Source organism: Barbatula barbatula, assembly GCF_947034865.1.
Source record: "Barbatula barbatula genome assembly, chromosome: 23".
NCBI classification, from domain to species: domain Eukaryota; kingdom Metazoa; phylum Chordata; class Actinopteri; order Cypriniformes; family Nemacheilidae; genus Barbatula; species Barbatula barbatula.
The window spans coordinates 10544791-10556962 of NC_136786.1; the positions used below are offsets into that span (position 1 = coordinate 10544791).

The window sequence follows — 12172 nt, forward strand, 5'->3', positions numbered from 1 at the left end:
TGTGGATTTTTCTCTGTAATGCGAGGGTAATTACTCCTCCGAACAACATAAGGTTTGTCTTGGAAAGTTTGCCGTAGTGATCATCTGGCCGGGATTCAGTCCCACACTCGTGGGAGAGACCCAGGGGTTCACTTTTAAATGAATACCATCACCCTCGACATGCCACGGGATGGAGTTTTGTTTTCCACGCAAGCGGTTTATTAAATGAAAGGGCATGACAACTTTCACCCCATGCGAGTTTTAACATGTTTGTAATATGAAAGTAATCAAGTTTTGATCAGCTTTCAGGGGGTCACGTAACAGTTTTGGCTAAATATAATTCATTATATTTTGGGTATTGTAAAAGTTGTCTTTAAGGCATAGTTCAGCTGAATATTTAAAGGAAATTGTGAGTCGGTGACTTTAGTCGGTGACTTTAGACTGTTTAAATGCAACAACATAAACGGTACTGCGCATTGCCTCTTTGGTATCCCAATTTAACTTTGTGTACTTATCCGCAATGAATAGAGTCCCTGCAGATTATTTATGATAATAAGCTAAATAAATAACAAGTATATTACATTAGCTAGCAGGTTAAAAGTATGTCTAGCAAGTATTATTTTGGGTTATCAGTAGTAGAGCCGCTACTTTGCTAAAAGTTACACGACCCATTTAACAAATTGTTTATTTAATAAAATGAACATACAATAAAACCGAAATTAGTGCTTGGGTGTTTTCAGTTTCTTCAACTTGTGCTAAGATGTTTCTCCTTAAATTCCTTAGGAGACATAAAATACTGAAATGAGACAACGTTCATAAAAAGAGTACACAGCTAACACATCGAGTACACAGCATAACACAAATTTGGTCTTGGAAGAACAAATGTTTGAGGTAAATAAAAATCTTTGACAGTTGCTCACTTTGGTGTCCTGAGCATTGCTTTTGAGACTTGTAGAGTTTCTTTTCCAAAACAGGGAGAGTCCTGCACCTATCAAAAGCATTATGAGATCTCATTTGTGATTTATCTTGTAGTGTGGCTTTGACCTATGACATTTTTGAGTGTTTGTACAAGTTGTCTTTAAGACAGTGTATGATGGAAAATCTACTAAATAGACATACCGGTGTTAAAAAGTTTTTCATCTTCTCATAAGCCCTGGTTCCAGTAAGCAGCTCTGACCGCAAGCTCTCAACAGAACCGTAATGAGCTATCCATCACAGTAGACCCTAGACCTGCTCCCTAAAGGGCCTTATTACAGCCATAAGATAGCTTACACATTCCTGGTGTGGTTATAATTACCCTGCCTTCTCTTGGTCTCCCAATACTCATAACCTCTTATCTGATGTAACCTAAACCCCCGTCAACTTTAACCCATGTCACCCGCGCCGCCCCCTCAAGAGTAACAAAAGGCTATTGTGAAAGGTCCAACAGTGGCATTGGCCGATGGTCCCACCTCTTTGACAGACCCAAGATCACCCAATGGGGGTGAGGGTATTAGGCTTTTTCCTCATGATAATGTCTGAAACTGATCCTAGATCAGGGGAGGCATATCCAAGCAATGTGTGTATGGGGAAACCCCAAATAATACATTGAGAATGTGACGGAGTAGTTTAGACAAAGAGAAGCTTGATAAATGAGAAAGAATAACTTGTAAGAGAGGAAATAAATATTTCAGAGTGTAATATAACTCAGAATTAAGATACCTTCTCCTTCACTCTGATTGTTTACTCTTTTGCTCTTTCTACCAAACGGCACAAAAGTTTAGGAAAAAGTTTTGCCACTGCGTGTAATTGTGCAGGCTTGGTAGGGAGCATTCCCACATGGTTAGCTAAAGAGCGGAGCGGGCCCGCGCACCATTCATTTGCGGACCCGCTCCCCTGGCCTGACAGCTCAAAGGAACCGACTGTGCCACCACAATGGCCTGATTGGTCCTCTTTGGAAGGGGCAAAGGGAGGGGGGCGTCCCTCCTCCTCAACTCACATCATTTTCTAGGCAGGTGGACCACAAAGTCCCCTGATTCTATTGTTGCTGCCTGGACGGTGTGAGAGAGAGAGAGAGAGAGAGAGAGAGAGAGGGGGAGAGAGATGCTCGTGCGCCCGGGGTGAATAAACCGGGTCGTCATGGGATAATTTGTTAATTAAAAAGGAGAAAGGTGCAAAAAGGCACCTGTCATTCAGAGAGAGAAATACTGAGGAAAGTTTCTGTATTATTGGTTTGTTGTGATTTCTTGTGGATGCTAGAGGGATGAAATGATTGAAAGTGAAGGAAGCATAAAGTAGAGAGGGAAGAAATTATAGCCGGTAATATTGAAAATCAAACTGGTGATGTTTCTTAACATTTTCTATATAAAGAGCACAAGTTCTTTGCATTTTTAAGTAATCTTTTGATTGACAGGATTTAACCACCCTGAGCATAGTAAAAAACTGCTTTTATCTGCCGTTATATGTGTCTGTATTATGGACTTTTTTTGAGTCCTTTGAGCCCACAATAATGATGTAACTGACTGTGTCACTTCATGACCTGCCCACCATTTTTTCTTACATTTGCTTCCTTTAGTTTTGTGGACATATTTTTACATTCACGTAATTCAAATTAGTGTCTCATGCGGTTGTTAGAAATGATATAGATATATATGTATAAGTACATTTACAATATGAATCCGCCTATGACAACCAAAAATGTTTTTATTTTACAGATAAGTTCAAATTGACTATAGCTGTATGATATTTTTATTCTGAAAACTTTAGTTGCGTGGACATTTTTGGTCTTTGATGTTAGCTGGTTCTGGTTTCAGAGCAGAAGTTTTTAAGGCCCAGTGTAGTTGATATTCCCATTTAGTTTTTCTACTGACAGAAACAAATGGAGCGGTTCCAGACCTGGTAGCGTTTCGGCACCAGCACTGGTATCCTATCAGTAAAACAGTAAAAGCCTTTTAGACTTCTTTGTTTTTGATGAAAAATGTACCGATGTACTCTTAAAAACCACAATTTTGTGTGACCGTATGAGATTCCCCAAAAGCAATAATAGCACTTAACAATATAAAGATTCGCGAAAAGGATAAAAGGCAAGCAGAAAGAGAGAGAGTTAAAGGCATCGCCCCTCTTTTTAGTCAGGCATTTAAATGATCAACAGCAAATAGAGGCAAATGTCATCATGACAGAAATAAAGTTCCTGTTAGCAGCGCGGCCAGAAAGTAATTTACAGATAGTCTGTCTGGGCCCATCTTTGTGGCGTGGAGATAAGGGTTCATTTCAGCAGGCGGATAGCAGCCACTCTTCCTCGCTCGCCCTATTCTGCGACACCTGTGATAACAGCTTGTGGAGCCTAATTGAAAATGGGGTCTCAAAATGGATTTTCTCTTTTCCTCTTCCTGTCTCTCTCCTTCTCCGAAACGTTCATCCTGACAAGCCTTTCATTTCTCGTCCCGTCCGACCTGCCCCCTCCTCCTTCACTCCGTGTAGGGCTGTTACACTAACGGGAGCTATTGAATGGACGTGTGTGTGTGTATGGGGTTGGTAATTCCGGTATTCCAGAGAGGGAGGGTGTTGGTAAATGTGCTGCGGGATAATTTCTCACGGCGGTGTCAGCGCGGTGACGGCTGTATGATCCGTCTTATTAATGAAATCATTGATCACTTGATGGGACTCATAATCAAACGTTTCGACACTCTGTCCTGCTGTTCTGCACCTCCCTTATGGTCCCATCATTCCTCTCTCTCTCTCTCTCTCTCTCTCTCTCTCTCTCAGAACCACATAAACATCAGTGCAAACAGTAACAGTTATTTTTTTATATACATTTTTTGGGAACAAATGGAACAGCTGTGATATTAGCACTGATGTAGAAGGATTGCACTCATTTCCTTTTTTTGCGAATATAACTCAATATGCATTTTTTTGCCAACTCCTGTGAAATGTACACCTTTCCTTAACAACAAAGTTTTACGCTTAGGGATAGGAGTTTGTTAAAAGAATACAATTAGTCTGTTATGTATTCACTATTGTATTCTTCATACTGTTTACATTACACACACTTGTATGCCTTTTGTGTCCCTCTCCTCTATGCCGCCTCTCCCTGTCTCCTCTTGTATTTTGGCCTGCCTCATAGAGAACGCGGCAGAAATTCTTCTGCATTGTCGGGGTCACGGTCCCGTAGCTCCGGCGGGGACAAAATGGGGAGGGGAGGATGACTGTGTCTCTGCAGCCCAGACAGAGCCTCTTCATGCTCGCCTGGAGTATGCCAGTATCCTCCTGGCTTCTGCTCTGTAGCTCATTTCCTGAAGCAGCAGGGAGACGGCCGGGCGGCTGGCAGAGGGTGATGTCTTTCTGGGGCCTCGGGACAGGGATTAGCTTGGGCACTGCTGGTACAGAGGTGGAGAGGCCCTCAGCGACCTCTGCCCTACACATGCAAACACATACACAGTTACAGTTCAAATGATATTGGATTTGGTAGGGCCTTGGTAGATTCAGATTGAGCCCCTCTAAAGCTTGTGATTGCTGTCGGAGAGCTGAGCTGAGGAGAGGCCTCACGGTCAGATGTTTTTCATAAACTCGGTGATGAGCTGCAGGGGTTCAGTATTTGTGTCTGGGATAGAGAGAGTTGGACCCTGGGAAGACAGTACTTAAATGCATTGGTATTGTTTTTCACTGTAGGACTCTCTCCGGAACAGACCACTATCTATTTAATGTCATGAAACTCTTAAAGTAAAGTTTAGTTTCTGGCACATTTAGCTTCTTTCAGTTCTTTACTAAATAGCTTTACATCTTCTCCTGGATGAGGGTGTCTCTCGATTATAGGACAGAGACTATTGGGAAAAGCGTTTTTTACTGATTTGCAAAAATCAAGTTGGTGATTCCCAGTTTTCCCATTGGACGATTTTAAAACACCTATCTCAACTGGAAACGCTTTATAATTGAAAATGTGTTTTTTTATTGGACGTTTGGAAATGTCCAATAACAGACCTGCACTTCGATCAAGCCAAACAGGAAAGAGAAAACACGAATTAGGTCTCTTTTATATCTTATCGTCTTCTCAATAGCAATGGGATTAAACTTGATCACAAAAGAAACATAACAATTTTATGTGGTGAATAAGCTGTATTAATTTGTCCAAAGTAAATCTTAAAAAAAATTCAATTGTTAGAAAAAGCCACGCTGAAGCCACAACGTCACTGGCGCTGAATCAAATCATAGTAACGTAGTGAAAGATCGTACGGATACTTAAGAATTCACCACCTCGTAAAATAGACACCTGTGATAAAACCTGTGAAAACAAAACCAACATTTTGGCAACTTCAAAAACAATCCGCCCACAAAGGTATCTCCAATTGTGTTGGCCAATCCCTTGGCAGATGTAATTTTTTAGCACACCTACAAGAAGTAAAAATCTTAATTTTAAATTAATAATTTCTGTTTATTAAAAGTATAATACAAAAAAGACTTATTTTTCCTTTGATATTTAGATTTTATTGATACTTTTCTTTCCCTGTCACTCATGCCTTAATGTACAAACTGGCTGCTTGTACTGTTGTCTATCTGTCCGTCACCACTCAGCTACCTTTAGTACCCCTCGCTTCTAGCCCAGATCAAAGAACCGTAAAGTATGACAGTGATTTCAATGATTGATTAGAAACAGACCGCAATTCCCACCCCTTCGCCCTTCCTCCCCATTTCATCTCTTCAGTAAATAGCTCAGGTAATGCGCGTGCGAGCGGCGGTCATTATTGACAGTTTGAGAAGCGTGTTGATAAGGTGAGCTGTATTCTTGTCAGTCAGAAAATCTCCTCTCTCATCCAGCCGAGGGAGGGAGTGTCAAACCATTCATTTGTTGTCTTTATCGGATAAGAATTTGGCCCGCGTAATTGCCGGTCCAGGTACGCCAACGCTCAGTTAGCAAACCAAGCATCTAAAAAGAGATCGATTTTTGTAAAGAACGGAGCACGCGACCTGTGTAGAGGGGGCAGACGTTTGAAAGAAACATCCTTATACAGGCAGTCAGAGGATCTGTGATTACACTATAAGGACGTACAGTTTGAACCAGGGCAAACCCCGCTTGGGTAACCAATCGATGTTGCGGTTGCAAGCTCGTACATGGAGAGAAACTCAAGCTCAGGGTTACTTGTGTTGAATTGTTTATTCTCTCATGTTAGAAAACAAGTTTGACTGTATTATGCAGGGAGTAGGGATGCTCATTTCGCTAACAGAGAACCGACGCTAGTTATCCAAACGTTAAATTAGAAAACAATTAGAATACAAGCTACATCTTATTTCGAAGGCTGCAACCTCTGGAGGATGCAGACTTCGAACTGTCACACAGCTACAGTTGACGAGTGTCTGTGACAGGTTAAAAATACAAGAATTTTTTTCACAGATTTATTTGCAAACTAATAGATCACCACCTGCATTTACATATGAACTGTGTTCATTCACGGACACGGCATCTTCAAAAAAAGTTATCGTACAGCTTCGGCTTCTTGAGCTTCCTGGCGATTTCATGTATTTATTAGTACATTTATTGGGAGGGTTGTTGCAAAAAATGCTTTATTGAATCAAAGAACAGTTTACACTCTATTCAGCTTTATTATTATAATGTAATTTTATTGTACAATTGACATATTTTTGTAAATGTTCATGGTTAGCTACATATAATGAAAGCTGCCATATTAAATTAGACATATGCATACTTTAGTAGATTGCCTACTGTACGCTAAAATTTGTGATCCTTGAACAAACAGTGATGATGATGAAACGTGACAGTTTTCCAAATTACAGTATGTTTTAAAACTGAATTAGACCCACGCATACACACAGCGTGTCCTGTCTTTCCTGTGAATAATTTGGCAACCTCATGACTTCATTTCAGTGCGTTTTAAAGGGGCAGACTGGCTTGTTTTACACCCGGCTCTTAATCAATGGTACCTTTGTGTAAATCTGGCTCTGCCTCTGCTCAGCATGGGTCCAGAGAGAAAATGAGAAGGTGAGAGAGAGCATTATAAAAATATTGCTTTAAGCCACGTTTCTCTTTCCGATGTACCACTGCGATTTTAATGTGACAACAGCAACATCATTTCCTTCATGTTTTTTTATTTCTTTAACTGGCAAAAATCTTGCAGTGTCATTGGTTATAATGGGTGAGAAAGAGACACATAAGACTTGCATTGGACTTTCATCACAGATCAGCTAAATGACACAGAACGACATATTTTCTGATGTTAGAAGAAAGAACAAAACGAATGCAAGAGTTAGAGATAAAAGCACAGAAAGAGATGCTCATAGTGAAACGGTTTTGGAGAATCGAATGCTGTGTCTTTGGAGATACGGAGTAATTCTAGGATTGATGACAGAGGGTTGTATCTCATTACATTAAGGGGCTCTTTGGCCATATACGTGTGGGTGGATGGAGCGAGACTGAAGCTAATGATTTGGGTTTGGGTTGAATACCTGAGCATGATGGGGCTGTCACGCTATTAAACCGCCATTTACCCTTTTCACAGAAGGTGCTGTCGCTGGGACCTTTAAACCTCTCTGAGAACCGACCCGTTTTCAATTGGCCCGAGTATGGTGCTAAGTTACCTTTCCGTAGAAAAACATGGAACATCTTGTTTTTTTAATCCCTTTTTATATATGACTCTTTTATCTGTGGAACACAAAATTAAATATTTTGAGAAATGTTTTAGTGGTTTTGTCTCCATGCAGTGGAAGTCAATGGGGTCCAATGTTGTTTGATTATCAACATCCTTAAAAATATCCTTCTTTTTTTGTGTTCTGCAAAAGAAAGAAAGTAAGACAGATGGAGATTTATTACAAAACAGAAAAGAAAAGAGGTGGAAATATCTAATTCTAGCTAATAAGTCTAATATCTAATAAGACATGTCCTTGAGTGAATACTGCATTTTTTAAGATATTCTGTAGCTAGGGTTGGGTATTCTTCTTGAGAATCTTCAATTTCGATTCTGCTTATCGATTCCGATTCTTATCGATTTCCAGTTTAGATTCCAAAGTTGTAAAAAACGAAGTAAAACTTTTGGATATCAACCTGTATGGTCATTGTGCCAGTGCTTATTGACTGGTTTGCAAAGAATATAGATATATATGAGCACCGTTTTGTGTATGCACACACATTTTTGAAAGTGTGCACATTGAAATTGATGAGAGGATTTGAAGTTTTATATTAAGTATCCAATTCCTTACCTTTGTATTACGATTCCAGAATTGAAATAGATTTTCGATTCCTTACCCTATCTGTCGATGTCCACTGTATTGACCTCTATGTGTGAAAGGGTTAATGAGAGTAGGTTGTCTCAAGTTATGACTTAAATGAGAGGATTCTGTACAAACAGCTGGAGCAAAACAAATGTTTTCTATCACCTCAGACTCTTAAACTGGAGTCTCTTAACAGCCCAAAGCACATTTCTACCGGATTATGACATGCATGATTACTCCAGTTAAAAACGTCTGACTATATCAAGATAATCTTTAGCAGGTGTTATCGTCTTTGACTGGAATGAACTCCCAAAATTAAAAATACCAATATCCAGTGTTACAAACACATTCCTCTTCACAGAGCTCATTCATGAAGAACTCGATGTCATTTTACAAGCTCTATTAATCACACATGGAGCCGGTTGAACAGATCAACACCAATTTTAGGGTCACATGGCTTTTTACGGATTGTCATGTTTTTGTAATGGTTTCAGAATTGAGGTTTGGAATCCTTATTGTCGTGTTATTTTTTACGAGGTTTGGCTGGTAAGTTGGAATTCTGATTATCACGGTGGCTTGAGAAAGGGGCTGTATGTCTGAACGGGGCAGCTGAGAAATTGTAAGCGTCAACAGCTGCACCATCAAAGAGCAACAGTGTGTTTCACCTAAAGCCGTCTGCTTTCACGCCAAAGCTCAGACATTCGTCTGAACAACACTTTATTTTCTGACAGTTTTGTTTTATTGAGAGCACAACATCCTGGGTGGGTTTTAGTTGAAAACTATTTACATGGTATACATTTTCTTTTGTCATCCCATTTCAAGTGAAATGAAATTTCGGCAACATAAGAACACCTGTCATTCATCAAATATTACTATTTTAATATATTTTTCTACGTTTCCTGAAAATATATATTTTATACAAGAAAACTCAAATCAGAAGAGACAAATGAATAAATCACAGTAATATTTTCAAGTATGAAGTTAAGCAGCAATTAGATTTATTTTTGCTTTGCTTAACAGATTTGTATCACCATTGTAGAAAAGCATCAAGATGAACTACAGGACCAAACTAACTAACTCATTCTGCTGTTGTTCACCAGTTGAGCCGTTAGGTCTGAAATCTCAGCTTCTCAGTAACTAGCATAGGGAACGCCGCTCTACTTTGTTCAGCGCCATTTCGCCATCATTCATAAAGTGCTTAGTGGTTCACAAATTAATGAATTTGGCCTGACTGAGAACGGCTTTCTCGTCGGATGGGGGACGGAGCAAGCGAAGAGCGGGGTTGGATGGAGAGGTAATCCCGTTCCGGCTAAATGGCTGATCCTTCTCATTCCTCAGATATCAAATGTCAGAAGTTAAATTAGCCTGCTAGCCTCTGATAGGAGTTAACATGCTTTTAAATGTGAGGGGAGGGGAAGGGGCCAGACAATTCCACCCCTGTGGGACGGCAAGCAGGTGCCTTTGAACTGTCTTATTATTCCGCTCCTGTTAACTGTCTTAATAAGGCCTCTGCTATCCCAGTCTCACTAGCTTGAATGCATTTACCCACAATGCAGAGGTGCCACAAGCCAATGATTGATATTTTATGTTAAACACAGCTCTTTTTACACAACCATTTTTATTAGAAATACCATTATGAACTACCAGCTGTCTATCATTACAAAACCCTTACATTAATTCCTTATTCCAATACGATTTAATGGTGTTAACATCCCACCAATAGAATTTTTTAATCATCTTTAAAATTGAAAAATTTTACCTCAACAGGGGTTGCTCTTCAAAACATTTGAATGCCTCTGTTTTACCGTTTCAAATGTTTATGAAAATGGTCTAAACTGAGTGTGAATTTGGCTTCCTGATTTGTGGCGGGCTGGCTGTAATCTGGGAGCCTCAGGCTTGGACCTGGTTTGTGTGTTGAGTGAGTGGAGGTATATGTTAACGGTCAGACACAGTGGAAACTGGCAAAAACAGGCTTAACGGGTCATTTGTCTTAGTCTACCCAGGGCAGGCCAGCCTCTCAGTGCCAGTTCCTCAATAAACCAGAGAAAACATTCCTTCAGCATATGATTTCTCATAAAAAAGCCCAAACAAATTACATCTAGGAAATTTTGTATTCAATGGATCTTAGTCAAGGAAAATGACATATTTAATTTGACAAATCAAAATGAGTCGTGAAGTTCACAGTCTGATTTTGATAAGCCATTTGCTACATAGTTGCTTTTGTGAGAAAAAACAGCCTTTCCATGATTTACTTAGCCTGATCCCACAGGAATTTATACATTTGATGATGTGGCTAAACCGTACGAATTTGTACAACATGAATTGTGCAAAAATGTTCAATCAGTAAAAACAAGCAGCGATGAAGCCCCCCCCCAAACTGAAGTTTATTTATAAAGTGCTTTTTACAATGTTGCATTGTTTCAAAGCAGCTTTTATATAAAAAAGGAACACAAAAAAAGGAAAATGTATTATAAGGAAACACAGCATTGGTGTCAAGGAACCAAACTCCAATGATGAACAAATAGTGAAAAAAACATGAGAGAGACCAGTCTCAGTCGGGAGGGCCTGTTCTCCTCTGACACGTTACAGCTGCAGTCAGTGACTTTTGAGTTTGTGAGTAAATGTTTATGATTAACAGGGAGTAAATATGTTGTAAGTAAATTTGTATCATTGAATTGGGACAGCCTATTAGTAGTAATTTATTGAATATACATTTGTTTAGGTGCTGATTGTGTTATCAATATCAGACAACAGGAATGTTTAGGCAGGGATAGTAATAGTGGCTTAACCGACACTGACACAGAAGCAAAACATACTGAAACGTATTAGTGAATTAATGGATTGTAATACAAGTTTTAGAGATTGTTACCAGCGTATGTGTAGTTTTTATATGCAGAATTTATACTGTTCTGTTTCTACTTTTATGTCTTGTATGGTAGTGAAAACAAGATAACATGCTTATTTTGAATATTACAAAGTATACATGTGGTGTTTCTGAAGCTCCTTTAACCCTATAGAGCAAACGCTATTTGAAAGTATTATGACCTTATGCAGGGGCATAACAATTCTAATGCACCAAAAAACCTACTTTGAGTACTTTACCTGGATGTAGCCCATACCTGCCAGCACCAATCACGCTCCATTATGTCCTCTGATCAAGGCCTCGGAATGGCCGGTCAAATGCTTTGGCGGAGTTTGATGTGAGTATGGGCGCTGCATCAGCAACTGCAGAGAAAAGCCAAACTCTGAATAGCCCAAATGTACCATTGTCCCCCCTCTGATAGCACTCCCGGCTCCACAGCCGGCGCACACTTTCTCCAGCACAATCATGGGCTTTTGATGGAACGCGTCTGAGTGTTACAGACCGGCCTCTCAGAATGCTACGGCTACACCCAGAAGGCCATGGGGGAGGAGAGATGAAGTTCCTGGAGAGCTTTCAAGCTTTACTGTGACACTGATTTGAGGTGAACATGGGGAGAAGGTCTTGGTTTGTCTTTGATTCTTGCATCCCAGAATCCCTCCGCTGCTGGGAAGGGAATCAGAGACGTCCAGCATTCACTGTGTCTCCGTAGACGCCTGTCGGCATGATGTGTTGCACGGGAGCCGTTCCTTCAGCTGGGACGTGGCACATGTGCATGGCAAGCAAATTGAGTTGTGTGGAAGCTGTCAAATTTGCAAAGAGACTTGGGCAAAGTAGAGAAGAAGTTTTCTGAGGTTGTTTGTAGAAATTAAAGCGTTGTTGCACAGTGGATAATAATAAGGGAATGTTTAAGCATCACTAAATGTTGAAACATGTTACAAATTTTAAACATTCATATCTGTTTGTATCTAATCTTACTTTGAGATCCATGATGCGGTTATCGTTTGTATGTATTTTCAAACTCTTAAAGCCTCTATTATGTGGATTAAGATAAAACATTATTTTTATTTAAGCTGTTTAGAGGTAGAGTCATGTGAATACCATTTTGTTTTTGTTTGTCTGTACACCTTTTGCATT

The 12172-nt window shown here is 39.9% G+C and overlaps 1 protein-coding gene across 1 annotated transcript in view; it reads left to right on the forward strand.

Moving 5' to 3' along the window:
- gli3 (GLI family zinc finger 3) overlaps positions 1-12172 on the forward strand; it is a 96353-nt gene that overhangs the window by 19174 nt on the left and 65007 nt on the right. The gene's annotated exons all lie outside the window — the stretch shown is intronic.